Source organism: Colobus angolensis, unplaced genomic scaffold (assembly GCF_000951035.1).
Source record: "Colobus angolensis palliatus isolate OR3802 unplaced genomic scaffold, Cang.pa_1.0 Scaffold160, whole genome shotgun sequence".
NCBI classification, from domain to species: Eukaryota; Metazoa; Chordata; class Mammalia; order Primates; family Cercopithecidae; genus Colobus; species Colobus angolensis.
In genome coordinates this window covers 5,802,977-5,830,392 of record NW_012114711.1, presented here as the reverse complement: position 1 = coordinate 5,830,392, position 27,416 = coordinate 5,802,977, and the positions used below count along the sequence as shown (strand labels likewise).

At 37.1% G+C, this 27,416-nt stretch overlaps 1 pseudogene across 1 annotated transcript; it reads right to left on the bottom strand.

Moving 5' to 3' along the window:
- Window positions 1-3,357: 3,357 nt before the first annotated feature.
- LOC105508369 lies at window positions 3,358-4,646 on the bottom strand (annotated as a pseudogene). Its single transcript, XR_001001250.1, has one exon. The product of XR_001001250.1 is annotated as a heterogeneous nuclear ribonucleoprotein A1-like (transcript).
- Window positions 4,647-27,416: the final 22,770 nt, after the last annotated feature.

Sequence of the window (27,416 nt, the reverse complement as noted above, 5' to 3'; positions counted from 1 at the left end):
AGGAGGTTGCCCCATTGAGCCAAGATAGCACCACTGTACTTCAGCCTGGGCGACAAGCAAGACTCCATCTCAAAAAAAAAAAAAAAACAAAACAACAACAACAACAACAAAATATTCTGGACTTGATTCTGAAGGCTATGAGGAGGGTGAGAATGACTTCCAGCAAGGGAAAGACCTAAAAAGATTCTATTTTCCTGTATGAAGATCTGCTTAAAGTGCAATCCCCCAAAGGACACAATATCTATTTTACCTTTTTGCTTTTTTCCTCTGGTTAGGAAGTTGACTGCCTCTCTAATTACTAAGAATACTTCCAACAGAAAATGTTTTTCAAGGCCTCATGGCAGCAAGACAGAGTGGGAAAACATGGATTCATGTACACTGAGTTCTTCCTGGATTTACCACAAATTACAAAACTTTGGGAAGGACACTTAATCTCTGTAAACATGTTTGCTTGCTTGTACATTAGGGATCATACCAGAAGCCCTATCTTTCTCACAAGTGTGCTGTGAAGGTCAACTGGCTTGTTTTGTATGTGAGTATTAACTACCATCGTTGTTTAAACTTGGATTCAAATTCTACCTCCTGGCCCCAACCAAATAGATTTTTAACTTTATGAAGGTAGGAATCTTTGTATTTTTGATTGATATTTAAGAGGCACATAGAATAGTGAACCACCAGAGCAGGCAGCCAATCAATAGCTGATATGTAAATGAAAGAATAAAGGTAGCTAACATCTCTTGTGGACCTACCATGTGATCTTACATTCACTTCTCCTTTAATCCTTATAACATGGCTGGGAGTCAGGCATCATCATCCTCTATAAAATTACATCCTTGGAAACTAGAATATGAGAAGCTATGAAACTTGTCCAAGGTTAAATATCTAGAAACCAATAGAGCCGGTATTTAAATCTATGTCTTCATACTTCAAATACTGAACTCATTTCTCAAACTAATGAACTCTTCTCAAAGTATTGTGTCTTTTAAAGTGTGACGTAACATCCTGATGGTGACTCCCTTCTCTAACTTGGCTTTTCATGTTGTCCTTCTGCAGAAGTGAAGCCAGATGCCAGTAAACCAAGGTGCAGAATCTGTAATATTCATAATGTAAAGGATAGCACAGGTTTCAGAGCTGAGACTTTGTCAGGTGGCTATGTTTCACTAGTGTTAACTCAGAAGTCTTTTGTGATAGCATAACTGAATAACTTTCCTTCCTCCTAAGTGTAAGAACATAAACATTTGCTTTCTTGCTAATTATTATTTAGAGTGCTACCATTCTTAAGGCAGAGATTTTTAAAAAGGATCGTAGAGTTAAGAGTTTCCTAACTCTACAATTAGCTAATGAGGGGTGCAGTCATCACAATGGCGAGGAAGTGGGAAACAGAAATGAAGGCAAGAGAGAAAACAGGCTTCCTCAGAAAGCAATACACCAATAATTTTAAAGGAAAATGGCATACAGTCAAATCTTAATGTTCAATCAGTCAATAGATATTTGTTGAGTGTCCATGATTCAATTGGTAAAATTCAAAAAACAAAGAGTTTTGGGTCAAGGTCTCCACCCACAAGGACACTACTGCTCAATTGGATAGAAAAGATTATTGACCATACAAGATAGTTTATATTGTTAAATGAGTAGTACAGATCATCTATATGTCCTGTGATTATGGTAGCTAATCTATGGGTTCTTCTTGGATAATGAAAATTCCTATCACATCAGTCAATCAAATTAACTTGCTGGATTTTCTCCTTTTACCAGCTTTATACTCTATCTACCAGTAAAAACAGATTTTCATTCCTATAGGTGATGTCTTTCAACTTCACTGGAGATTGCAGTAAGTAGTCTGCTAGGAATGGTGAGAAAATGTGTGTTGCTTGGTTTTTATCATTGGGTTATTTGTCCCAAGCATCTGAAAATATGAATACAACAGTGCAAAAGAAGAGAAGATATAAGGGACCTGGATGATATATTTGGAAAGCTATATCTATTAAACAAGAGGCAAACATGTATAGGATGGAATCCCTTATTTAGACCACACTCACCTACTCAGTGGTTCATTTAGACACCGGTTCCATCATAATACCACATTAAAGAGGGCCTTGAGGAATGATAGAGGGTAAGCTAAGGTACACAGTTGCTCCCCATTTGAAAAGACTTTCCACTTATGGTGATTCTAACCATAAATACAATGATTACATTAGGCAGAAATCCTCTGAAATAAAAGCCAGGTAGCTAATGTATGACCATTTCACTTACTGAAGGATCTCTTCCATAGCCTGAGAGTCCACAGTTATACAGATTAATTTGGAAAAGTCTTCCACTGAAATGTCTTAAAGTATATGGCCACTACGGATTTCTCAAAATATACTTTCCCCTTATAGAAAACCTTATTCTACTTTGATGTTGGACCTTTCTATGTTACTACTGAGAAGACCCTCTTCAAAAAACGGAGGTAATCTCAATAATCACAGTGATATTGCAAAAAATCACTGGGATAAGATTCAGAATAACTGGGTTCCAGGCTCAGTTCTGTTATTTGCTTGCTGGACAAATTTCTTAAGGAATAGAAGAGGGGACTGTGCCAGATTGTTTTTAAGGATTCTTGAAACTTTGAATTACGTTATTCTATAAGAAGAAGGTTACATATGCCAAAGATATTTAATTAGTTAAATGAAGTAGTGACTACACCTTTGTCATCCCCAGAGACATTTGAGGCTTGTTAACAACTTTTCGGATTATATCGTCTTCCCATTCATTAAAGTTGCTTTAGATATATTGCTTTTAAATTCGATGTATTACACTGTTACTGAAAATTTAATCCCAAGCCACAAGTCCATATTCACTATCCATAGCATTCACTAAGTAATCACTAATTGTAATTTTGTAAGTTTTATTTAATATTTACTTGTATTAAGGGAATGCTTGAACAAAGCTTAAATACTAGCTGTTAATCCCCTGAGGGAAATATTGTCCAGGGACAATAAACTGCCTTTCTGGTAAGTAGTTCAATAATGATAATTTGAAAAAAATAACACACTTATACTACTATTTCTTGATTTTTGTCTTATGTATTAAGTTATTTTATGAATGATGATATTCAACTTTCTTAATCACTCCCAATGACAGACAGGCCTACAAAAACACAAACATACCTTGCTTTACTGTTGTCTAAACTTAGTAATAGCACATAATTTGGCTGTTAGCTGAGCTGCAGAGTACACTGCTTTTATTTTTTTTATAGTACTTGTTTTTTTCTGAGTTAATAATTTCCTCTTTAATAACAGGTTTCTAAGTATATACCACAAATTCACCCTAAACATTCTATCATAGCTAATACTTTATTTCTTTCTTTTTTTTTTTAAAAAAAGACATTTATTCAGCGTCATGATCAGACTATTACATTTAGCAATCAACAGCATGGGTGAACAAAAACAAATCTACATTAAAACCCTTTGTTGGAATGCTTTACACTTTCCACAGAACAGAAACTAAAATAACCTGTTATACAATTAGTCACAAATACAGTCCTCGAGTTTTTTGCCCATACACATGAGTATTTGTCTAAAACATGTCTTCTTTGTAGCAGCTAGGCCCTGACACCACTGTGCTTGGCTGAGTTCACAAATCTGTTGTGACCTGTAGCTTCCCTGTCACTTCTCTGGCTCTCCTCTCCTGCTAAGCTTTGTTTCCTAATTAAAATCTTCTGCCACTGCCATAGCTACTGCTGCTGCTGGAACTGCCATAGCCACCTTGGTTTCGTGGTTTTGCAAAGTATTGGCCTCCACCGCCATAGGGGCCAGAGCTTCTGCCTCCAAAATTTCCTCCCTTCATGGATCAAAAATTTGAAGACTGATTGTTGTAATTGCCAAAATCATTGTAGCTTCCACCACCTCCAAAATTGCTTCCATCATTACCAAATCCATTATAGTCATCCCCACTGCCACCATATCCACCACCACCACGGCTGCCACCAAAGCCACCACGACCACTGAAGTTTCCTCCACGACCGAAGTTGTCATTCCCACCGAAACCACCTCCACGACCACCACCAAAGTTTCCAGAACCACTTCGACCTCTTTGGCTGGATGAAGCACTAGCCATCTCTTGCTTTGACAGGGCTTTCCTAACTTCACAGTTGTGGCCATTCACAGTATGGTATTTCTGAATGACAATCTTATCCACGGAGTCATGGTCGTCAAAGGTTACAAAGGCAAAGCCCCTTTTCTTGCCACTGTCTCGGTCAGTCATGATTTCAATCACTTCAATTTTCCCATACTGCTCAAAATAATCTCTTAGGTGATGTTCTTCAGCGTCTTCTTTAATGCCACCAACAAATATCTTTTTCACAGTTAACCTGGTCTTTGAGAATCTTCTCTTGAGACAGCTCTCTTTGGTTCCACAACTCTTCCGTCCACCTTGTGTGGGCTTGCATTCATAGCTGCATCCACCTCCTCCACATTGGCATATGTGACAAACCCAAAGCCCCTGGAACGCTTGGTGTTTGAATCTCTTATTATCACACAGTCCGTGAGCATTCCCCATTGCTCAAAATGGCTCCTCAGGCTCTCATCGGTTGTTTCAAAGCTCAGCCCTCCAATGAAGAGCTTCCTCAGCTGTTCAGGCTCTTTAGGAGACTCTGACTTAGACATGACGGCAGGCAGAAGAGAGACTTTAATGATGCTTCTTCGGTGGTGTCCACGGGCAGAAAGGACGCTAATACTTTCAATATTTTCAAACACACCTCATAGTCCATCCGTTTTAATAAGTATTATTTATTTGGACATATAGATATTTAACACTTGAACAATTCACCTGAAAAACAGACATGAATAGATGGTTCTAGTCTTCTAACATTGTTTGGTTAAAAACAGAAGAGCCATGTATTCAAAGCTATGATTTTTTTCCACAATTTTCCATACATATGAAGCTTATGTATTTGTGAGAGTGTACAGTACAATGTAGTCAATCAGCAACATAAAAGTGTATGAGATTAAACTGGTAAACAATGTTGGAGGTAATGTAATGGTAGAATATAGTACAAAACAACTGGGAAAATGATAAATAATAGATATCGGCCGGGCGCGGTGGCTCAAGCCTGTAATCCCAGCACTTTGGGAGGCCGAGACGGGCGGATCACGAGGTCAGGAGATCGAGACCATCCTGGCTAACACGGTGAAACCCCGTCTCTACTAAAAACTACAAAAAACTAGCCGGGCGACGTGGCGGCGCCTGTAGTCCCAGCTACCCGGGAGGCTGAGGCAGGAGAATGGCGTGAACCCGGGAGGCGGAGCTTGCAGTGAGCTGAGATCCGGCCACAGCACTCCACCCTGGGTGACAGAGTGAGACTCCGTCTCAAAAAAAAAAAAAAAAAAAAAATAGATATCATTTACAGAGCACTTACTACATAGCAGTCTCTGTATTATGTATTAACTCATGTAATCTTTAAAACAACCTTGAAGGTAGACTACAATATTATTTTCATTTTATGGGTTAACTAAGTTGGAGTTAATAAGTAATAGATAGAACTTCTTCTGATTTTCCCTCCTAAGTTTATTGTATATTTTATACACTGACACGCATTCTTTTTATTTATAGTTTGATGAGATTTCGAAAACTTATACAGTCTTAGAACCACCATCACCATCATGATGTAGAATATTTCTATCACTCCCAAAATGAACCCTTAGAATGCTTATAAACTATTGATGGGAATGTAAATTAGTTCAGCGACTGTGGAAAGCAGTTTGGAGATTTCTTAAAGAACTTAAAACAGAACTACCATTTGACCCAGAAATCCCATTACTGGGTATATATGCAGAGAAAAATAAATTGGGCTGGGCACAGTGGCCCACACCTATAATCCCAGCACTTTGGGAAGCTGAGGCAGGAGGAATGTTTCAGTCCAGGACTTTGAGACCAGCCCGGGCAACACAGGGATACCATCTCTACAAAAAATTTTAAAAGTTAGCCAGGCACGGTGGCTCCTGCCTGTAGTCCCAGTTACTTGCGAGGCTGAGGTGGGAGGATTGTTTGAGCTCAGGATTTGGAGGCTGCAGTGAGCCAAGATCGTGCCACCACACTCCAGCATGGGTGACAGTGCAAGACCCTGTCTCAAAAACAAGAAAAGGAAAAAAAAGAAAAGAAATAGTTCCACCAAAAAAGACACATGCACTTGTACGTTTGTCACAGCGCTATTCATGGTCATAGAATCAACCTAGGTGTCCATCGATGGTGGATTAAAGAAAATGTGGTACATACACACCATGGAATACTATGCAACAATAAAAATGAATGAAATTATGTTCTTTGCAGCAAGATGGATGCAGCTGGAGGCCATTATACTAAGCAAATTAATGCAGGAACAAGAAATAAATACTGCATGATCTCACAAGTGGGAGCTAAATATTGCATATCCAGGGACATACAGATGGGAACAATAGGCACTGGGGACTAGTAGAACAGGAGAGAAGGAGTGGGGAAGGGCTGAAAACTGCTTATTGGGTAGTATGCTCACTATTTGGGTGATAGGGTCATTTATACCCCTAATTTCAGCATCACACAATATACCTATGTAACTAACCCACACAAGTACCCCTTGAATTTAAAATAAAAGTTAAGATTATTTAAAATAAATGAACCCTGAAAGTTTGACTTAAGAGTATGGATATTTAAACACTCTGCTGAATTTTCTCCCAAATAAGTATATGTAGCCTTATTATTAGAACAGCAGGCAATTGCAGTTTATATAAAATATGTGGTATTTTCATCTTGCATTGAGATTGTCCCTCAGATATTTCATCCTTCCTTTAGAATGTCATTCCCATGTTATTACACTCTTATTACAATAAAATCAAGAACAAAAGTAGATCATAGTTCAAGACAGGAAAATACATGGCACCTCCACTCCTCCTTCCCACTCCTATGGAAAGCAATGCTAATTGATTATGGCATTCTTTGCTGCTTAGCCCAAGGGCAGCCCCAGAATCCTCAGAATCCTCTGGACATGGCATTTCAAGTACACATGACAAAATCAATGCAGGTTGCAAGTAAAATAAAAATTCCTTTGCTTCCCTGTGGCAATGAGATCATTGGCTTTAGAATCACACAAGCCAGGTTTAACTCCCAGCGCTACCATTTAGCTGTTGTTCTTGGGCAAGTCATTTAACCTCTGTTAGCCTCACTTTCCTCTTTAGTAAAGTGACAGTGAAGATATGGGGTTGTTGAAAGGAATATGAGAGAAAATCCATACAATTGGATTCTTCTAGAAAAAGTTGAGTGTGGCTTTGGGTCGGCAAACTTGCTGGAAAAAACAAGAGGGGTAAGTGTGGTTCTGGGAGACCACAAATACAGGGAGCATACTGTGCCAAAGGGGGAAATCCATAACCACTGAGCACTGGAGGAGAGTGGAAGCAAGGGACTTGGGGGAAATTACAATCCCCAGAAACCCCACTGTTACCCATGCTTTCTGGGTACTGGGAAGTAGACTTTGCAAACTCTCAAAGCTCCTATCACTAGAGCAGGAAAGAAGGATTTCTTAGCAATCATCTCACGTTTGTTTTCCTTCTGCCCACTGGTGTGCTGCAGAGTGCCAATTCTGCTAACCTCCCAAATAAATCACCGTTAATGAAGCATGCTGTACATACAGACAGCAACAGGCATTTTTTAATCACCTAAACTAAAGAAGAGCTAAAGGTAAGCACAAAATACTCTAATACCTAATATATTAGGTGTCAGATTTAAAGTGGAAGAACCGTGTGACTTTCAGGGCTTTTACTTGGATACACTTAGTGGGGAAGTAAGCCTACTAGTATATTCATCATTATGCACAGTTTGCCAATTGCTCCGACAGCCAAGTCAGAAAATCAGATAACTGGTAGCCTAAAAGGGGGTCTATATCTGCTTGATCAGAAGCAGAAATAAGATTTCAAGCATAAAAACTCAAGTTATAATAGGCTATACCAAAGTAGGGGGTTAATAAAATCTACTATGCACTCTATCCTTTACTTACAAATTACTGACTGAACATCTAGTAACTGACATGCAGTATGATATAGCAATGAATAAGACAGGGTCTTCCCTCATAGAGATTATTTTACTCTACTGGGTAAAATAATATAATACTCTAAGAGGGCTGCAACAGTGGACAAATGCAACAATATCAAGTCAAGAACATAAATGGTCTTTGTAGATAGACTTAGGTTCAAGTTTTGAACTTGTATGTTTTAGGCAAGTTATTTCTGATCATCCAACTTTATATCCATAAAACGGAGATACTGAGCCTACTTCAGAAGTTTGTAGAGATGTATATGAGATAATGTAAGTAAAATGGTTTACCACCATAATGCAAAAAGAACATAATCTTAAGATAAGTGTTGTTTTACTTAGAAGGAAGTCAGAAGTCATTCTCTTAAAATAACTGGAGTTGGCCAGGCACGATGGCTCACATTTGTAATCCCAAAATTTTGGGAAGTCAAGGCAGGCAGATTGCTTGAGCCCAGAAATTTGAGACCAGCCTGAGCAACAAGGTGAAACACCATCTCTACTAAAAATACAAAAAATTAGCTGGGTTTGATGGTGCACTCCTGTAGACCCAGCTACTCAGGAGGCTGAGGTGGGAGAATCACCTGAGCACAGAAAATCAAGGCTGCAGTGAGCCATGATTGCACCACTGCACTGTAGCCTGGGTGATGGGAGTGAAACCCTGTCTTAAAAACAAAAAATAAAAAAAAAAAATAACAACCATGTAAGTGGAGGTCGGGATAGGAAACCCCCCTACTTTTTAGCTAAGCTATAATATGGGATCTGCCATCTCATGTAATGGTAAATAAAATATGTATTCAAGATCCTGTGCCATTATATATTTACAGCTAAATACTAGATTAGAACATTCATCTGAAAATATTTGTTGAACACAGGCAATACGTCAGACGCTGTATCAGTAAGCACTGGGTATCATGGTAAAGTTGAGTCCTGCTATCATGGAGCTTGCATTCTTCTGCATTTTCTAGGTTTATTTGCCTATGAACACTTACTCTCGAAGAGCAGAAGTACACCTCAGTATCATTATGCTTTAGTTCATAACTTCATGCAGATGGTGGGATATTTCCACACCATTTGACAAATGCTATTGAATCCTTATTTGGTATAAAATCATTTTCCAGAAGCCTCCTGCAAATTAAACCAAACTATTTATGTGAGTCTTACCTCCATTTTCTTGTCTTTTGCACCCAAATTTGGGTCTCAGGCATGAAAGATGATAAAGTGATAAAAATGACAAGCTGGGTTTTTTTTTTTTTTTTTTTCCTTGAGTACTTACTATGGGTCAGTTACAATACAAGGTTCTGGACAGATTACCAAATGCTTACAATAACTTGAGGAGGCAGATATATGATTATTTCCATTTGTCAAAGAGGAAAGTGGGGGGCTTGGAGGGTTATGTGAGCCACTTATTTCTTTAGTATACCTTTCCCTACCTACTTACCTCTAGACCTGTAAGTGGCCAATTTCCTCCCAGTATATTGTCTCAGGGCTGATAGCACTGACATTCAAAAATAAAAATAGAGTAGAAAGCCAGTAAATCACTTTGCAAAATTTGCCGTTCTCTGCAATGATGGGGTACTTCATTATCAGATACAAACTAATATGACAGAATTACAGCACATGGATCCAGAATCCTTTGTATGTCAAGGGACTTTTTTCCCTTTTATATGAACAGCAGAAACTGTGAATGTGACAGTTTTTAAAAAGTTATTTATTGTCCTTATCAATGGGTGGTTATCCATCTAGTTAGTGTAGTAGTCTGTTAGGTAGCAAGTGATAAATGTGTTCTTTGTTTAATCAGGCTTAGGCCAAATCGGGCAAACACTAACTGGTTCTGAGAGAACCAGATTTCAGGCCTAGCCTGTCACATATATAACAGATGTCTCTGTAGTTCTGGGTGTGCAATGAGTACATGCTGCCAATCTACTTTTAACCATTCTATTTGTGTTCTTCTTTAAAATGAGATAGAGTGATCATTTTCAGTTATACAGTGAGTTTTATCCAAGAATCTCCAAACGATAGCACATTAATTCTTATTACACTGGCCGAGATGAGGGTTAGGGTTGCAATATAACAATTTTTAGGCAGGGAAACTGAGGCGTAAAAGAGTATAGTGAGTACATCATGTTTAGGAAATTAAGAATTTGTGTGTCTTTGTCTAAAGCTAATGTGGGAAAATACTAATATCATGGTGAGAAAACTCAGTAGACTCCATATTAACCAAATAGTCAAAATTAGTATCACTAGTGATAAGACATACTGGTCTCGTGTGCCCTTTGATAAGGTGCACTGAGAGGAACATAATACTCTTCTGTGGTATCTTGCCAACAATGCATGACCTCAATTTAAAAAAAGAGTAAACATCAGACAATTGAGTAATATTCAACAACAAAATTAACTAGTAGTTTTCAAAAGTGCCAGGATCATAAAAGGCAGGCAAAGGCCCAGGAACTGGCACAGACTCAAGAAGAGTAAGAAGAAATGAATGCTATAAATAATGCGAGATTGTGGATTGCAGCCTGGACACTATGGAAAAACTGGTAAACTCCTAATAAGGTCTATTGTTTAGTTAATGTGTTGTACCAATGTCAGTTTTCTGGTTTTGGTGACCATACTTTACTTACGTGCAATATTAACATTAGTAAAATCAGAGTGAAGGGCATATGGAAACACTGACTTTTTGCAACTTTTCTGCAAGTATATAATTATTTTAAAATAAAGCCAATTGTGCATAATTTCCTAGCTTGAAAATCAGAGTTTTTAATATCTTTTTGTTTTTACATCAGTGGAGCTATCCTCCTTGAAAGACATGTACATACAGCATGCCATTGCAGACGTTATATTTATAGTTTGCTGCAGCATTTCCAGAAGAAGTTCAAGGATCATAAAAGTTTGCCCACAGAAGACAAGCTAGTCATAGGAAAAATTATGTGAAAAAATAAATTTGAATTCCCAAGATGCAATCAATATAGTCAATGTTGTTACTTTGCTATGATTTAATTAAAATTAGACTGCTGAATAGTCAAACTTAGGTATGAAAAGAACCAAGGTTACCATGCATTGTTTTTTTTTGAGATGGAGTCTTGCTCTGTCACCCAGGCTGGAGTGCAGTGGCGCAATCTCGGCTCACTGCAAGCTCCACCTCCCGGGTTCATGCCATTCTCCTGCCTCAGCCTCCCAAGTAGCTGGGACTACAGGCGCCCGCCACCACGCCTGGCAAATTTGTTTTGTATTTTTAGTAGAGACAGGGTTTCACCGTGTTAGCCAGGATGGTCTCGATCTCCTGACCTCGTGATCTGCCTGCCTCGGCCTCCCAAAGTGCTGGGATTACAGGCGTGAGCCACCATGCCTGGCCTACCATGCATATTAATGAAGAAAAAAATAAAGGCAGAATTTTGTACTTCTTGTATGCTAAAAATGCAGCATGCAGGTTTCCCCTAAATTTCTTATTTACTACTAGTGTAAGCTCCTTGCAATGCAATGTGAGATCTATGTATAAAAATATAAAAGTGGGAATAACTGTTAACACTACATTTTAGCTTTCTTTGTGTCTTTTCCTGACATCAAATTTCGTCCTTGAATTAGCAGTCTAGGCCTATTGTTGGTAGGAGAAACTGCAGTAATTTTAGTTATCTGTGGAAACTAAGAAATAGTTGAATCATCTGCAAAAAAAAAAAAGAAATCTGAGGATAGAATCCTAATTAGTGATAACATGAATTTTGAGACTGAGGTTACTTCAGAGATCTGGCAAAGGACAAAGAAAAAACATAAATAGTTTAAGTTGCTTTAGGAAAATTCAATTTCATGATTTGTTAAAGATTCATGCCTACATACAGTTTTTCTTTTCTTGCCTACCAGCCCTTCTCTTACTACATCTTAGCTGCAAATTTCAAGACAGCATTTTCAAGTTTAGAAAAAATTTCGTTCCATTTCTTTTCAACATCTGACCCTCCACCAACAACCTCAACGGCCACTAACTAAACTACATACATCCTTAAGTTTGGACCTTAGAAGTTGTGTTTCTAAGCAGTGTTGAGTAGACATTCCTCATATGGTTAGAACACAGGAAAAATACAGAAATCACATTTCCAAATAATATATGTATTATATACATATACACATGCATATATATAATGTGGTTTTATGTATGTTTGTGTGTGTATGTGTATATATGTGTATTTATATACACATATATAAATTTATATGTGTATACATATATAAATTTATATATGCACACATATAAAAAATTTACCAGGGCCAAGCTGTTAACAGTATAATTTGTTCTGTGGAAGAAAAAGGTTTATAAAAAACTTACTTGTTTATAAAAAACCTACTTCTCATCCTTTTCAGTGCCTCAGTGTGCTAGACTAGATAAGGTGTGAATATTTCATATATAGTAAACACAACATTATGCTGCATTCTGATTGAGGATAACTTCCTGAAGTATCTCATGCATTTGTAAGTAAACTATACAGGTTCACAAGGACAGACAGGGTGTGTAATTAAACGTTTGCATATTTGTATGCCCACCAGTTCTGCTGTCTTAAAACAGATGTTAAGGTGAGGCTCTTCTTGGTTAATTGCTGTTGTCAAGGAAAATGCTGAGGTTTGCCTCCACATTTCCTTCAGGTATAAAACTCAGGCTAGCCTCTTAGTGCCAATTTTTGTTTTGCTATAAATACAAAATAAAGCCTCCTTTGAAGTTTTAAAAAACACTCTAAAATTATTCCCACTTTATGATTTTTCCAATAACCCCCAAATGGAAAGACAGTTTAATGTTTACACTAGCAAACAGATGGTTTCAGGGAAAAAAACATTACCTAGTTCTGGGTTTCTTGTCATAAGGTAGGAGTCTTGAGAGCACCTTATCTGTCTAAGGGATGAACCTGGGGTAATAGGTTACCCATGGCAGATTCCCTGGGAAAGCTTTTTAACAGCTTAAGAAATTTTCACTTCTGAGTAGCCTGCCCCTCCAGGCCATTTTCCACACTCCAGCCATAGCTATATTACCATAGTACAACGCTGACCAAACCTTCAACTTTCCACTTACCTTACATACTTTTACAAAGTCAGTAAAGATCTGCTTAATCCAACTCTCACCGATCTCTACAGCATAAATCTGTATTAGAGTAGTACTATGCATTTGCTTGATACATCAGGGAATCTTGTCTCCTTACCTTTGTATCTGCTGTTCCCCTGTCTCTCCCCTTCTGTGATTAGCTTCAAATTTGTAGCTTAGATGAACTCCAGCTAAAAGCTTTCTCTGATTTCATAATAACAGTTTAGTACTTCTCATAAGTGCTTTGACAGCATCCAGAATTTCTCTTATTAGAGAAGTTATCACATAATATTCTAACCTTTGTCTTTATGTCTTTGTTAGCATCAATGCCTTAAAGGGAGAGACACAGTCTCTCTCATTCATTAATCAGTGTGCTTGGAAAATAACATACCTGGTAAATATATGTTGAACTGATTTAAACTATAATGGATTTAACTACCAAGGAAAAAGCAGAGTAAGGCCAACAGCTCAAATGGTTGTCAGGAGATAATGTGCTGGAACCTAAGAAAGGACTAATCAGAAAATTATCCAGAACCATTGAAGGTGGTTAGTATTTTTCCTGGTTACCTTTGTAGATAAGTGACTCACGAAGTTGACTCAGGGATTTAAGAAGATATTTCAATAAAGATATGCATATGACAATCTATATAGATATCCAAATTATTAGTTTGGAAACTTGTTTCCAAATCACAGATACTCAAATTATCTAATATGACAAAAAGAATTTCAAGGTCACACGTGTTTTGGGGAACTGAGTTAGCCAACAGAGACAGATCACTTTATTGTAAGATGTCTTACAGCCTTTAATATGATGATGTTGAATTTCAGTGTATAAGAAGAGAGGTATTTTGTGCAGTGTTTCCCAGATTTACTTTTTCATCTATGAATATCCTATTGGACAATTGTTCTTCAGAACTCATTTTGGGACCTCATTTGGGGCTCCTGTCATGTTTAGCAATGACTAGGAAACTATGAGCTTTGGCAAAATCCCTTACAAATTATGGCCTAAAGGCCAAATCCCAGATCCTAAGGCCAAAAATCTAACATCTATTTTTGTAAGTAATACTGGAACACATCAATGCTTGCTGATTTTGGCATTGCCTATGACTGCTTTTGTGATACTATAGCAGAGGCAAGTAGTGTGACAAAAATCATATGGCCCATAAAATATATATATGTGTGTGTGTGTGTGTGTGTGTGTGTGTGTGTATACACACTATCTACCCATTTACAAGAAAACTTTGCTGATCCTCAATTTTCAGTAACTTTTTTTTGTTGTTGTTCTCAAGCTTTAATTTAAAAGTCTTCTCTGGGTGTAACAAAATCAGCTGGCCTCACCACTGATGTGTTACTCAAAATTACTGTACAAATGCAGGATTAAATGACCCACAAACTGTAGAAAGTATCACTGAGCTGACCAGTGGTACTTTGTAAAGTGCAATGTGAATGTGACCTAAGCAAAATATGTTTGGATTTTTTTTTTCTAAATCCTGTTTAAAAATTAATATATATTATAAAACTAGCAAGTCTAAACTTACAAATATAAACACATTTACCAAAAAGGAGTATGAAACTAATACCTTAAAATACCTTATTTGGATAGATAATTTATTAAAACACTAAACATACTAGAAATTATAGAGAAGACAACTGAATTTTTATTCGATCACTTGAATACATACTGGTATCCTAAAATACCTAAGGTACTTCATTATAAAGATTAATTTTGGCCAGACAGGAATAGAGCTGAACACGGTATGTGATATAGATTAATTTAAACGAGATATCAATTCATATACAGTACACTGATTATTGAGATAACTTTTTTATTCCAGTTTGGTAGTTATGGAAAACGCATAGCTTTAACTCCTGGTAAAAATGAGTCTTTTGTGTTTCTCCAGCTGTTAATCCATACAGCTAAACTAACTCATCTATTGGTTTGGTTCAAGACAAATTCAATATCATTTTCTAAGTGGCTAGAATCAACCTGTTTGATCATTAGTTTAATAGAAAACAGTGAAATGAAAATAAATCATTCAGTTAATAGTAACTTTTGGTGATATAGCAGCAGAAATAAATATTTCCTCTCTTTCCATAATTCAGCAAAAATAATTTGAAACCCAGTTTTCATATGCTTTTCTCTTCCTCATCCTTTTCAGCTTCCATCTCCCCCCAAAATACTAGAAGATATTAATACTGGTTTCTAGCTCTGGTCCCTTTCTCCCTGTGTGTTAGTAACCATCATATTTGACATTTGATCCCTTAGGACACACTGTTAAATGCCTTTAGGCTCCTTTCAGAAGCCAAAGTTGGCATTGGAGCTCTGATACTTATTTCAAGGCAGTCCTTTGACTAGAGTTTTAAAATAAGGAACTTTGGTTTCCATATTCTTGTTCTTGAGATGAAAGGCCCAAATGCATCTTACATATTAACTTAAATGAATTCAACTATACGTGCTGTGAAAAAGAATAAAAACAAGCACATTAAAACATACCTACAGACATAGAATGCCGTAGATAGCACATGCCCTGGAAGGAGTGGTAGTTGGGACATACAAATCCAGTCCATCATTCTCATGGGAGGTTTCAGTTCTTGTGTCTCTCAAATAATGTGAGTATCTCCCCAGGCTGAGTATGATTCTTCTCTTTAAAGATACAACAGTTTTTTAAAAACATGGTTCCTAAACTCAAGCCAATTACTTTGTGTGGTGTTTAATCAATAACCTGGTGACCGACCCCAAACCTGGAAGAAAATTTTGCTGTACGGAATCACTGTGAGTTGATACACTCGTCTCCAACTAAACACCATTGTTTTCCAGGTAAGACGTGTACTTGTCAAGGAGGTCAAATGGTCCCTAAGTACACACAGTGAGTGACTGACAGAGACTGACTGAAACTCCAGTCTCCGGATGCTTACTCAACACTTTACCACGTCGTAGCACTTCGCCTTCCTCACAGACCATCTGCAGTCAAATTTCACTGACTCTTCTGAACACATCCCCCAGTTTCCCTGGCATCCAACCACATTCCATCAAATTGGTTTTTCCATCCAGCAGCTTGCTGCATATTATACAGCCTGCATAGCTCTGTTTTGACAGTTTCCTTCGCCCCATACCTGCCTTTTAAAATAAAGTGTCCTCTCTTTGACACCTTCCAAAGAAATAGCTTTTCTAGATGTCCACAGATCAAAGTTACCACTTCTCTGAATAATAAATCACCTTTTCCGTGCCTTTCCAGGGCTACTTGTCAAATCCCAATTTTGCATATTAATTCCTTAATTAGCATGTAAGCTCTCTGAGGTTAGGTAGAGTCCATATGTTTTAAAATTTTGTTTCCCCCACAACATGATCAGCATTTTGTCTTGTACTCTGTAGGTACCAAACCTATGTTCCTTCATCTACAAGAGCAGACAAATGTTTCTGGTGACATCTGTATTTTCCAGAATTTATCCTTTAACCTTTTCTTTAAAAGTCAAAAGAATTGAAGTTGTTGTTGTTCTGTGAGCTCTCTGGAATTTTCCCTCATCTACAGTATTCCTAAAACACTTTTCCATTGGTTTCTACTGAAACACCTGAATGTTCTTGTTTTTTGTTTTGTTATGTTTGTAAAAGTATAAGTTTTAACAGACTGCAGGCTAGATATATGAACCCATTTAAGTGAGGCTTGGTGTTCCTTTATTCTGGTCTCACTTAAGATTTAGTTTACCTTAAGTATGTTTTATGCCTCACTTTATATATTTGAGAAAATCATTTTCCTTAACAGAGTGGATAGCGAAGACAAATAGTTTTGTTTTCATGAAAAGAAAGAGAAGGTATCTTGTTTTAAGTAATGGTCGGGTAGCAAGACATTCTGAATATCCATTTTATCCCATTTTATTTCTTCTCTGATACTTTACTGTTTCTCTAAGATGACAGCAATATTTAGGCTGCAAATGAAAGATTCTATTAATAACTAAAGAAAAAACATTTAAAAAGCCATTGCAATCGAGGAATTCCTGTTAAGTACACAAGACATTATGCATAATCCTCTAATAGAAACTGAGATGAGAGAAAAGTTATAAAAGCATTGATGACAAATATGTTTCTGTACATCACCATTAGGGAAGGTATTTTTTTACTTTTCTGCATTACTTAAAATCTTCACATGCCTAACAAACTGATGTTGCATGGGATTCCCTCTGCTATTATTATTTTCAAAAATTATTAGGGCTTTTCCTTTTTTTAAAAAAATCTTTTCATGATCATTACAAAGTATTAAGGTGATGAAAATCATTCCACTCACTCCCATCCTAACATAATTTAGGTGTTCATATAAATTTGTGCATCTTTGGCCATTACAAACTGTCTTGATCCATTATCATGTGGATAAATATAAGAAAATCTTGTGTGTATTTGTGTGTGCATGTGTAGGCCTACATACACTCAAGCACACACATGATATACAAACATATACCGCCACTTTTCTTCTCCTGCCATCCATAAAACATTTTGGATTTTTCCGCTGACATTCTTCTCTACTGAAAATACTGCATTAGACCTCAAAAAAAAAAAAAAAACACACACACACTATTTCTCAATCAGTAATGTTTTTCCATTAAGTGATACGTTTCTCTGGTTCTGAAGGAATTAACTTAAACCTATACAACATGCTCCACAGACCTCTGAAATGAAAGGGAGCTAACAGATTCTGCTTGCTTTACACCTAGCATTTTTTTTATTACTATAAGTTCTGGGATACGTGTGCAGAACGTGCAGGTTTGTTACATAGGTATACACATGCCATGGTGGTTTGCTGCACCCATCAACCTGTCATCTACATTAAGTATTTCTCCTACTGCTATACCTCCCCTAGTTCCTCACCCCCAACAAGCCCTGGTGTATGATGTTCCCCTCCCTGTGTCCATGTGTTCTCATTGTTCAACTCCCACTTATGAGTGAGAACATGTGGTGTTTGATTTTCTGTTCCTGTGTTACTTGGCTGCATGATGGTTTCCAGCTTCATCCATGTCCCTGCAAAGGACACGAACTCATCCTTTTTTATGGCTACATAGTATTTCATGGTGTATATGTGCCACATTTTCTTTAACCAATCTATCATTAATGGGCATTTAGGTTGGTTCCAACTCTTTGCTATTGTGAATAGTGCTGCAATAAACATACATGTGCATGTGTCTTTATAGTAGAATGATTTATAATCCTTTGGGTATATATCCAGTAATGGGGTTGCTGGGTCAAATGGTATTTCTAGTTCTAGATCCTTGACGAATCACCACACTATGTTTCACAATGGTTGAACTAGTTTGCACTCCCAACAGTGTAAAAGCATTCCTATTTCTCCACATCCTCTCCAGCACCTGTTGTTTTCTGACCTTTTAATGATCACCATTCTAACTGGTGTGAGATGGTATCTCATTGTGGTTTTTATTTGCTTTCTCTAATGACCAGTGATAATGAGTTTTTTTTCACATGTTTGTTGGCCGCATAAATGTCTCCTTTTGAGAAGTGCCTGTTCACCTAATATCAAAATTAAAAGAACTAGAGAAGCAAGAGCAAACAAATTCAAAAGCTAGCAGAATACAAGAAATACCTAAGATCAGAACAGAGCTGAAAAAGATAGACACATGAAAAACCCTTCAAAAAATCAATGAATCCAGTAGCTGGTTTTTTGAAAAGATTAAACAAATAGATAGACTACTAGCCAGAATAACAAAGAAGAAAAGAGAGAAGAATCAAATAGACACAATAAAAAAATGACAAAGGGGATGTAACCACTGATCCCACAGAAATACAAACTACTATCAGAGAATACTATAAACACCCCTACACAAATAAACTAGAAAATTGAGAAGAAATGGATAAATTCCTGGACACATACACGGTCCCAAGACAAAACCAGGAAGAAGTTGAATCCCTGAATAGACCAATAACACGTTTTGAAATTGAAGCAGTAATTAATAGCCTACCAAACAAAAGAAGCCCAGGACCAGACAGATTTACAGCCGAATTCTACCAGAAGTACAAAGAGGAGCTGGTACCATTCCTTCTGAAACTATTCCAAGTAACAGGAAAAGAAGGATCTCCCTAACTGATTTTATGAGGCCAACATCATCCTGATACCAAAACCTTGTAGAGACACAACCAAAAAAGAAAATTTCAGGCCAATATCCCTGATGAACATCAATGTGAAAATCCTCAATAAAATACTGGCAAAAGGAATCCAGCAGCACATCAAAAAGCTTATCCACCACAGTCAACTTGGCTTCATCCCTGGGATGCATGGCTGGTTCAACATACACAAATCAATCAATGTAATCCACCACATAAACAGAATCAATGACAAAAACTACCTGATTATCTCAATAGATGCAGAAAAGGTCTTCGATAAAATTCAACACCTCTTCATGTTAAAAACTCTCAATAAACTAGGTGTTGATGGAACATATCTCAAAATAATAAGCGCTATTTATGACAAACCCATAGCCAATATCATACTGAATGGGCAAAAGTTGGAAGCATTCCCTTTGAAAACTGGCACAAGACAAGGATGCCTCTCTCACCATTCCTATTCAACATAGTATTGGAAGTTATGGCTAGGGCAATCAGGCAAGAGAAAGAAATAAAGGGTATTCAAATAGTAAGACAGGAAGTCAAATTTTCTCTGTTTGCAGATGACATGATTGTGTATTTAGAAACCTCATCATCTCAGCCCCAAATCTCCGTAAACTGATAAGCAACTTCAGCACATTCACAGGATACAAAATCAATGTGCAAAATCACAAGTATTCCTATACACCAAAAATAGACAGAGAGCCAAATCATGACTTAACTCCCATTCATAATTGCTACAAAGAGAATAAAATATCTAGGAATATAACTTACAAGGGATGCAAAGACCTCTTCAAGGAGAAATACAAACCACTGCTCAAAGAAATAAGAGAGGACACAAACAAAAGGAAAAACATTCCATGCTCATGGATATGAAGAATCAATATCATGAAAATGGCCATAGTTCCCAAAGTAATTTATAGATTCAATACTATCCCCATCAAGCCAGCATTGACTTTCTCCACAGATTTAGAAAATACTACTTCAAATTTCATATAGAACCAAAAAAGAGCCCATATAGTCAAGGCAATCCTAAGCAAAAAGAACAAAGCTGGAGGTATCACACTACCTGACTTCAAAGTATACTACAAGGCTACAGTAACCAAAACAGCATGGTACTTGTAACAAAACAGATATATAGACCAATGGAGTGGAACACAGGCCTCAGAAATAATGCCACACATCTACAACCATCTGATCTTTGACGAACCTGACCCAAACAACCAATGGAGAAAGGATTCCCTATTTAATAAATGTTGTTGAGAAAATTGGCTAGCCATATGCAGAAAACTGAATTTGGACCCCTTCCTTACACCTTACACAAAAATTAACTCAAGGTGAATTAAAGACTTAAATCTAAGACCTAAAACCATAAAAATCATAGAAGAAAATCTAGGCAATACTATTCAGGACATAGGCATGGGCAAAGACTTCATGACTAAAACACCAAAAGCAATGACAACAAAAGCCAAAATTGACAAATGGGATCTAATTACAGTAAAGAGCTACTGCATAGCAAAGAAACTATCATCAAGGTGAACAAGCAACCTACAGAATGGGAGAAAAACTTTTGCAATCTATCTGTCTGACAAAGGGCTAATAATCTATCTGAGAAAGGGCTAATATCCAGAATCTACAAGGAACCTAAACAAATTTACAAGAATAAAATAACCCCATCAAAAAGTGGGTGAAGGATATGAACAGAATAGATACACCTAGCATTTTCTATTAATAGTTATTTTGTTTTCATTTTTGTCTTCTTTAGTTAGCTTTAATACACATGTCTCTATGAAAAGAAGGAATAATTTCTTGGGGATTTGTGGATTTTGGACAGTATCATGAGACAAATGATGGTTATTAAGTTCTCTTTGGACTTAAAGATAAATGAAAATTCACTTTGTTTCATGGTCCTCTTGATGTAAAACTTCTAAAGGAGGTTCACAATTTGTTGTTGCCATGTATACTCTGGTGAATGAAGCTATCCTCCCTAGGCATTTGACTCTTAACTCTTTTTCTAGTTGAGCCTCTCTGGAATCCCAGGTCCCAAATTTCTAAATGCTTACTGGATATGTCTTCTTGAATCATTCCACTATATTCATTAAAAATTATCTCATGGCCAGGCATGATGGCTTACGCCTGTAATTCCAGTACTTTGGGAGGCTAAGGCAGGTGGATCAGCTGAGGTCAGGAGTTTGAGACCAGCCTGGCCAACATGGCGAAACCCCATCTTTACTAAAAATACAAATATTAGCTGGGTGTGGTGGTGAGCGCCTGTAATCCCAGCTACTTGAGGGAGGCTGTGGCAGGAGAACTGCTTGAATGCAGGGGCGGAGGTTGCAGTGTGCAGAGATTGTGCCATTGTACTCCAGAATGGTAGACAAGAACGAGACTCTGTCTCAAAAAAAAAAAAATTATCTCATACAAAATCCTGATCTCTTCTCTGTAACCCAGGTCTGTCAAATTTATCCGTATTTCAGTAAAGTTATACCACATTCTTCCAGCTATCCAGGCTAGAAGACCTGCAGTTTTTGTTAATTTCTCACAAAGTTTAGCTTTCTCATTCCCTTTATTTTTATCACCCACATCAAATCTGTAGCTAAGCTTTTCCACTGGCATGTCTTAAATTTGCCTTAGATGTTCTGGTGCAGATTAATCAATATTACATGGAATCTATCAAGTACTCAGTAAAAGTTAACTACTATCATCATCATACTTAATGATTTTACATTTTCTTGCTTTTACTTTTGTAAAATGTAATGCACTTTTGTGCATGCTAGAATATCTGCTTGGGATGAAATTGGTGAAATCTTATCAATCCTTTAGGATCCTGATCAAATTCATTTTCTTCCATTTATCTTAAAGGCCAGAATAGCCCATGGCCATCTCTTCTTCTTCTACTCTGCTAGAGTATTTATTATTCCTGTTACCAATTGAATCAATATCTGTACTTAATTGAACTGATATTTGTCTCTTACATTGGCACTTTGTTCATATTTTTTTTTTTTTTAATTTTCATTTTGGGTTCAGGAGTACATGTGCAGGTTAACGAACATGTTTTATAGGTAAACTGTGTGTCATGGGGGTTTGGTGTACAGATTATTTCATCATGCATATAATAAGCAAAGTACCAAACACTTTTTTCTGATTTTCTACCTAGTCACACTCTCCACCCCCAAGTAGGCCCCAGTGTCTATTGTTCCCCTCTTTGTGTCCATGTGTTCACTTATAAGTAACAATATGCAGTACTCAGTTTTCTGTTCCTGCAATTAGTTTGGTTAGGATGATGGTCTCTAGCTCCATCCATGTTGCTGTAAAGGGCATTATCTCGTGTGTGTGTGTGTGTGTTTTTGGGGGGCTGCATAGTATTCTATTGTGTATATGTACCACATTTTCTTTATCCAGTCTACTGTTGATAGGCATTTAAGTTGATTCTATGCCTTTGCTATTGTGAATAGTGCTGCAATGAACGTGTATTTAGGGCAGAATGATTTATATTCGTTTGGGTATATAACCTGTAATGGGATTGCTGGGTCAAACGCTAATTCTGTTTTAAGTTCTTTGACAAATCACCACACTGCTCTCCGTAATGGTTGAACTAATTTACATTCCCACCAGCAGTGTATAAGCATTTCCTTTTTTCCTGCAACCTTGCCAGCATCTGTTATTTTTGGACCTTTTCATAATAGCTATTTTGACTGGTGTGAGATAGTATCTCATTGTGATTTTGATTTGCATTAATGTAATGATTAGTGATGTTGAGCATTTTTTCATATGCTTGTTGGCTGTATGTATGTCTTCTTTTGAAAAGTGTCTGTTCATGTCTTTGGAATTAAAAGGCACAGAATGGCAAGTTGGATAATAAAGCAAGACCAAATGATATGCTGCCATCAAGAGAGGCCTACCTCACATGCAATAACTCTCATGGGCTTAAGATAAAGTGATGGAAGAAAATCTACTGAGCAAATGGAAAACAGAAAAAAAAAAATGAAGAAGTTGCTATCCTAATTTCAGACAAAACAGACTTTATACCAGCAAAGATGGAAAAGACAAAAAAGGGCATATTGTTTTTAAAAACTCATATTGTTTTTATTCAATCACAATGTATCCTCCTATTTTGTGTATCCTACCAGAATATCTAGCACAGTATACCTTAAAGGTGCTTAAAACATTTGTTGATTTCTTGATGACTGGCAATATTGTATTCAACTATTTTTGGTGAGACCAAGTTTGTTTAAAAATATACTTGGATTATTGGATGGCCACAGTCTGCTTATGATTGCATAAGAACAATCTTTCTTCCCATGTTCCCCAAGGAGGACTAAGGCACTGAGGAGTGTGTCTCCATCATTTACCAAAATACTGATGACTGATGCATGAATAATTATAAAACATGGAGACACCACTGGCTATCATGAGACAATCATGAATATTGGCGCTTGGGGTCTGAGAAAGATTTAATTTTATTTGTTAGGATTACAGATAGTGTCAGGTTCTTGATGTGTAAGCGTGAATTTATAAAAATATGTAGCTAAAGCAAGAAAGGTTTCTGAATTAACAAATTAACAATAAGGATTCTCTTATGTGTATGTTCTTGGAGGAAAAAAGAAGACAGATATATCCAAAATGTCTATGTCTACCACAAAGTTCAATGTCTACCACAGACGCTTGTTGCTTCTTTACCTTCACACCAAGACAGCTCTTGATTGAATTTTTTTTAACTCACTGTGCAGAAATCAACCACATAACATTTGTCTTATTGTATGCAAGTAAAGAACACTTAAAACAACTTAAATTCTCAACCTATAATATAAAGTTAAATAATGTATTAACTCATAGAGAAAATACCATCGTGATTCTTAATTAAGTCTTGGACCATTTGTGAACATAGCAAAGGGTTTTCTTTTTCTGTCTCTCCCATGAACTCTCTATAGCATCTAAATGCATACCGAGGAAAGAGAAATGAGGTAGCAGAGATGGAGCAATGAAATTGTCTTGTTTTGTCTCCCTATTATCCCTACTGAAGCTAAAAATCAAAGAAGCTGTGAAGTCTGTGAGCTCTAGTTGGCCTATGGTATCCCCAAAGATGAACGCACAGCAAAGTCCAGTGCTAAACCCTTATTCACTGTAATGCCTTCCCAGGGTCCAAATCCCAGGTGACCCAGAGCTCTGGCTAAGTGGAACAAGCACTAAGACGGAAACACTTGATTACACTTGGACTCCCGCAACTGCCTCTCCAGCATGCTTTATTATTTGTTTATTAAATGGTTTCCCTCTGGGTTTTATTTTTAAAGGTTGCTTCTGAATCTGAGTGCTTTAAGTGAACAGCTCTGTCTTCACCCAGTGACTCTTTCAAGCATAAGGTTAGGTGCTTAGTTCTTTATTACAGCTGCAATAATACTAAGAGTTCTGTTCCTTTCAGGCCAAATTATATCCTCTGTTATTTTTCAAACTAACGGTAGCCATTGAACTATATATTTCCTGTAATTGATAAAATATAGGTTTCCCAGAGCAATGAGTAACTAAATAAACTGTAAAGATTTATCTTGGTGCATCCTACGGCATGTCCATGTATACAATCTGGCTGTGACCTTTCATAAAACTCATCTGTGTTAATGCTGATGATTTCTATTTCTATTCTATTAATGCATGTTCAATATAGTGGTAACAGAATGGGTGGAAATGTTTCTTTTCAAGGTCATCATGAATACAACATAAGCCTGATCAGTTGTTTTCTGATCTTCTAGCTCCATAGAGAGAACTGAGTCCCCTTACTGAATCTGGATCCACTATCTGGCCCAGGAAACATGCCACTCACTCCCCAGAACAGCTAACACAACAACATTTTGCCTTCTTCCATTTGACTCAAGTGGCAATTTTGCCAGTTCATTTATGAGAGAAGAGAAAGTGCCACAAAGCATCTCTATGATGACAGAAGCCTCATGCTGTGAGTTGATCTTGCCACCCTGAAACGAATCTGGAAATATTTGTACCTTAATCTCCTGCAGAAATAAACCTTCCAGAGCTCTTGATCTGACATTCAGCAAAATTTGTACTGTATCAGCGGTTGCTAGGCACACTGTTAGGAATAGAAAGAAAATGCAGAAGCTTAAATCCTGTGTCTTGGAGATTATTTCTTGTGTATATTCTTTGCAGAAGATTTTCTGGTGCTAGTTCATTACTGAGATTCTGTCTCCTATCCTGTACTATTCTCTCTTGGCTATTTCTCTTCCTTTAGCCTTAAATCACAATTCACAATCAAACCTTTTAACCTGAGTCCATGGAAGTCCTGTTTTGCTTATCTGACTATTAGAGATTTTCAAAATGTAATTGTAGACTTCTTATTTATCCAGGAGATAAGAATGGTGGCTGAGAGGCCAGTTGGCTGCAGCTATTTCAGTCAGTCCTACTTCTAGCATCTTTGCTGATCTTATCAAGAAGAGCTACTCCCCACATAATTTAACCGGCTGTTGTGTCCAGGCTAAAAATAAAAATGATGTCTCTAATGTGGCGGCAGAAGGCAAGGGGCACTGTGCTACTGACCCAAAGGTAGATTGATACCTGCAGAGTGTCCTGTACCAGGTCACTGTATACAGTGGTAGTTAGTTTTAATGGCCTACATGTAGTCTCTACATTGCTGGTTTAAAATATTTGGAAACACCTGTGCAGTGCCTTTTAGTTTCACAACTCAGTTCCACAGAGATAAATATTAGAGTTGCCAAGGTCAGTGGCCCTTCCTAATGGTTCCCAGAGAGCCAGTCAAGATGGCGTCTCCACTCACTGCAAGCTAATTAAGAGTTGAAGAAGGCCTCCAACACAGTGGCACCAGTACAGCCTCCTTCAGCACATATTTTTGCCCTTGGCAGTTTGAGAACAATCTGACATACACTCTGGTAGATGTTACTGTGCTTGCTGCAGCAAATTTAAGTGACTCTACCCTTTGCCATTGACTGCCAATTAATTTTAAACCAAATGTCTTGGAGAGGTTATGTCAGATATCCTGAGAAAATGATATGTGACAAAAGTAGGATAAACAGTGTCATGAACAGTGAATAGTCTTAAAATTCCAGAGTTTACCTTCTATTGTACCTACTTTAGGGAGAAGGAAGCTTTACTAAGTGCTATCAGAATTTTATATCAACCCTGCCTATCCTGTATGATTCATTAATATGGAAAAAAGCTGTTTTTCTCTTGACTTACTTTCAAAACAATGTGCATAATAGTACAATGAGAGGGTTTGTTGACATAGAAAAGTGCTGAATACATAAATGACTGTATGGTTTAATATTGTCTATTTTTTATAGCCTCACCTCACTCCAGAAAAAGAAAGAATTAAGGAAAGTGCCCTAGAATGCCCATCTCCACATTTCCAGTAACTGTTAGCCAAAGTTGCCCTGTGCAAGTGCAACACCTAATGTGAAGGTACTATACTTAAGATTTTACAAAATTCAAATGAATTTAAGGGTGCAAACAAATAATTTCCCAAACACCCTAAATCTGGTCCCAAGACCCAGAAGATAGCTGAAGAAAGCTAGGAGATTAGACTAGGAAATATGGACTTGGGTGTAAGTTCCAGCTATGTAATGAGTAAAGAAATCTCATAAGCCTTAGTTTATTCATATGCAAAATAGATGCTTTGAAATCCTAATTATGTTTTTCAATATTTCTGTACTCTCCAATATAACATCACAGGTACAATTGCTTCCATTGTCAATTTGACAATATTTGCTGCTTCCCTTCTTCCTACCTGATCCTTTTATCTCCTCTCTATTAATTGGCAGATAAACAGAAAAATTAAGTAAGCACAGAGTTTAAACTACTTTATAAATGTTGGATCAAGACAAATAAAATACATAAAAAATTGTTAAAAAAATGTACTTTTCCTTGTAATTGGACCCTGAATATTTTTGACTCATGATTAAAGATTATGTTTATGAAACTATTTAATAACTATACTTCTATATATTATGTGTGAACATGATCCACATTAGGATTTCCATAGACAATGAATAAATCATACTGAAACACCTACTACTTTTTAAAATAAAGTGTCCATAGCAGTAGGCAATATCTTATGGCATCCAGTACTGGAGAAGAAACAGAACAAAAAAAATTATATTCCCCCACCGTCTTTTCTCCTGTCTGCTCTTCAACCACACCCACCCCTCCACTCTCTCAGTTGACTGCTTTCTGTTTTCCTGCAAGAGAAATTAACACTCC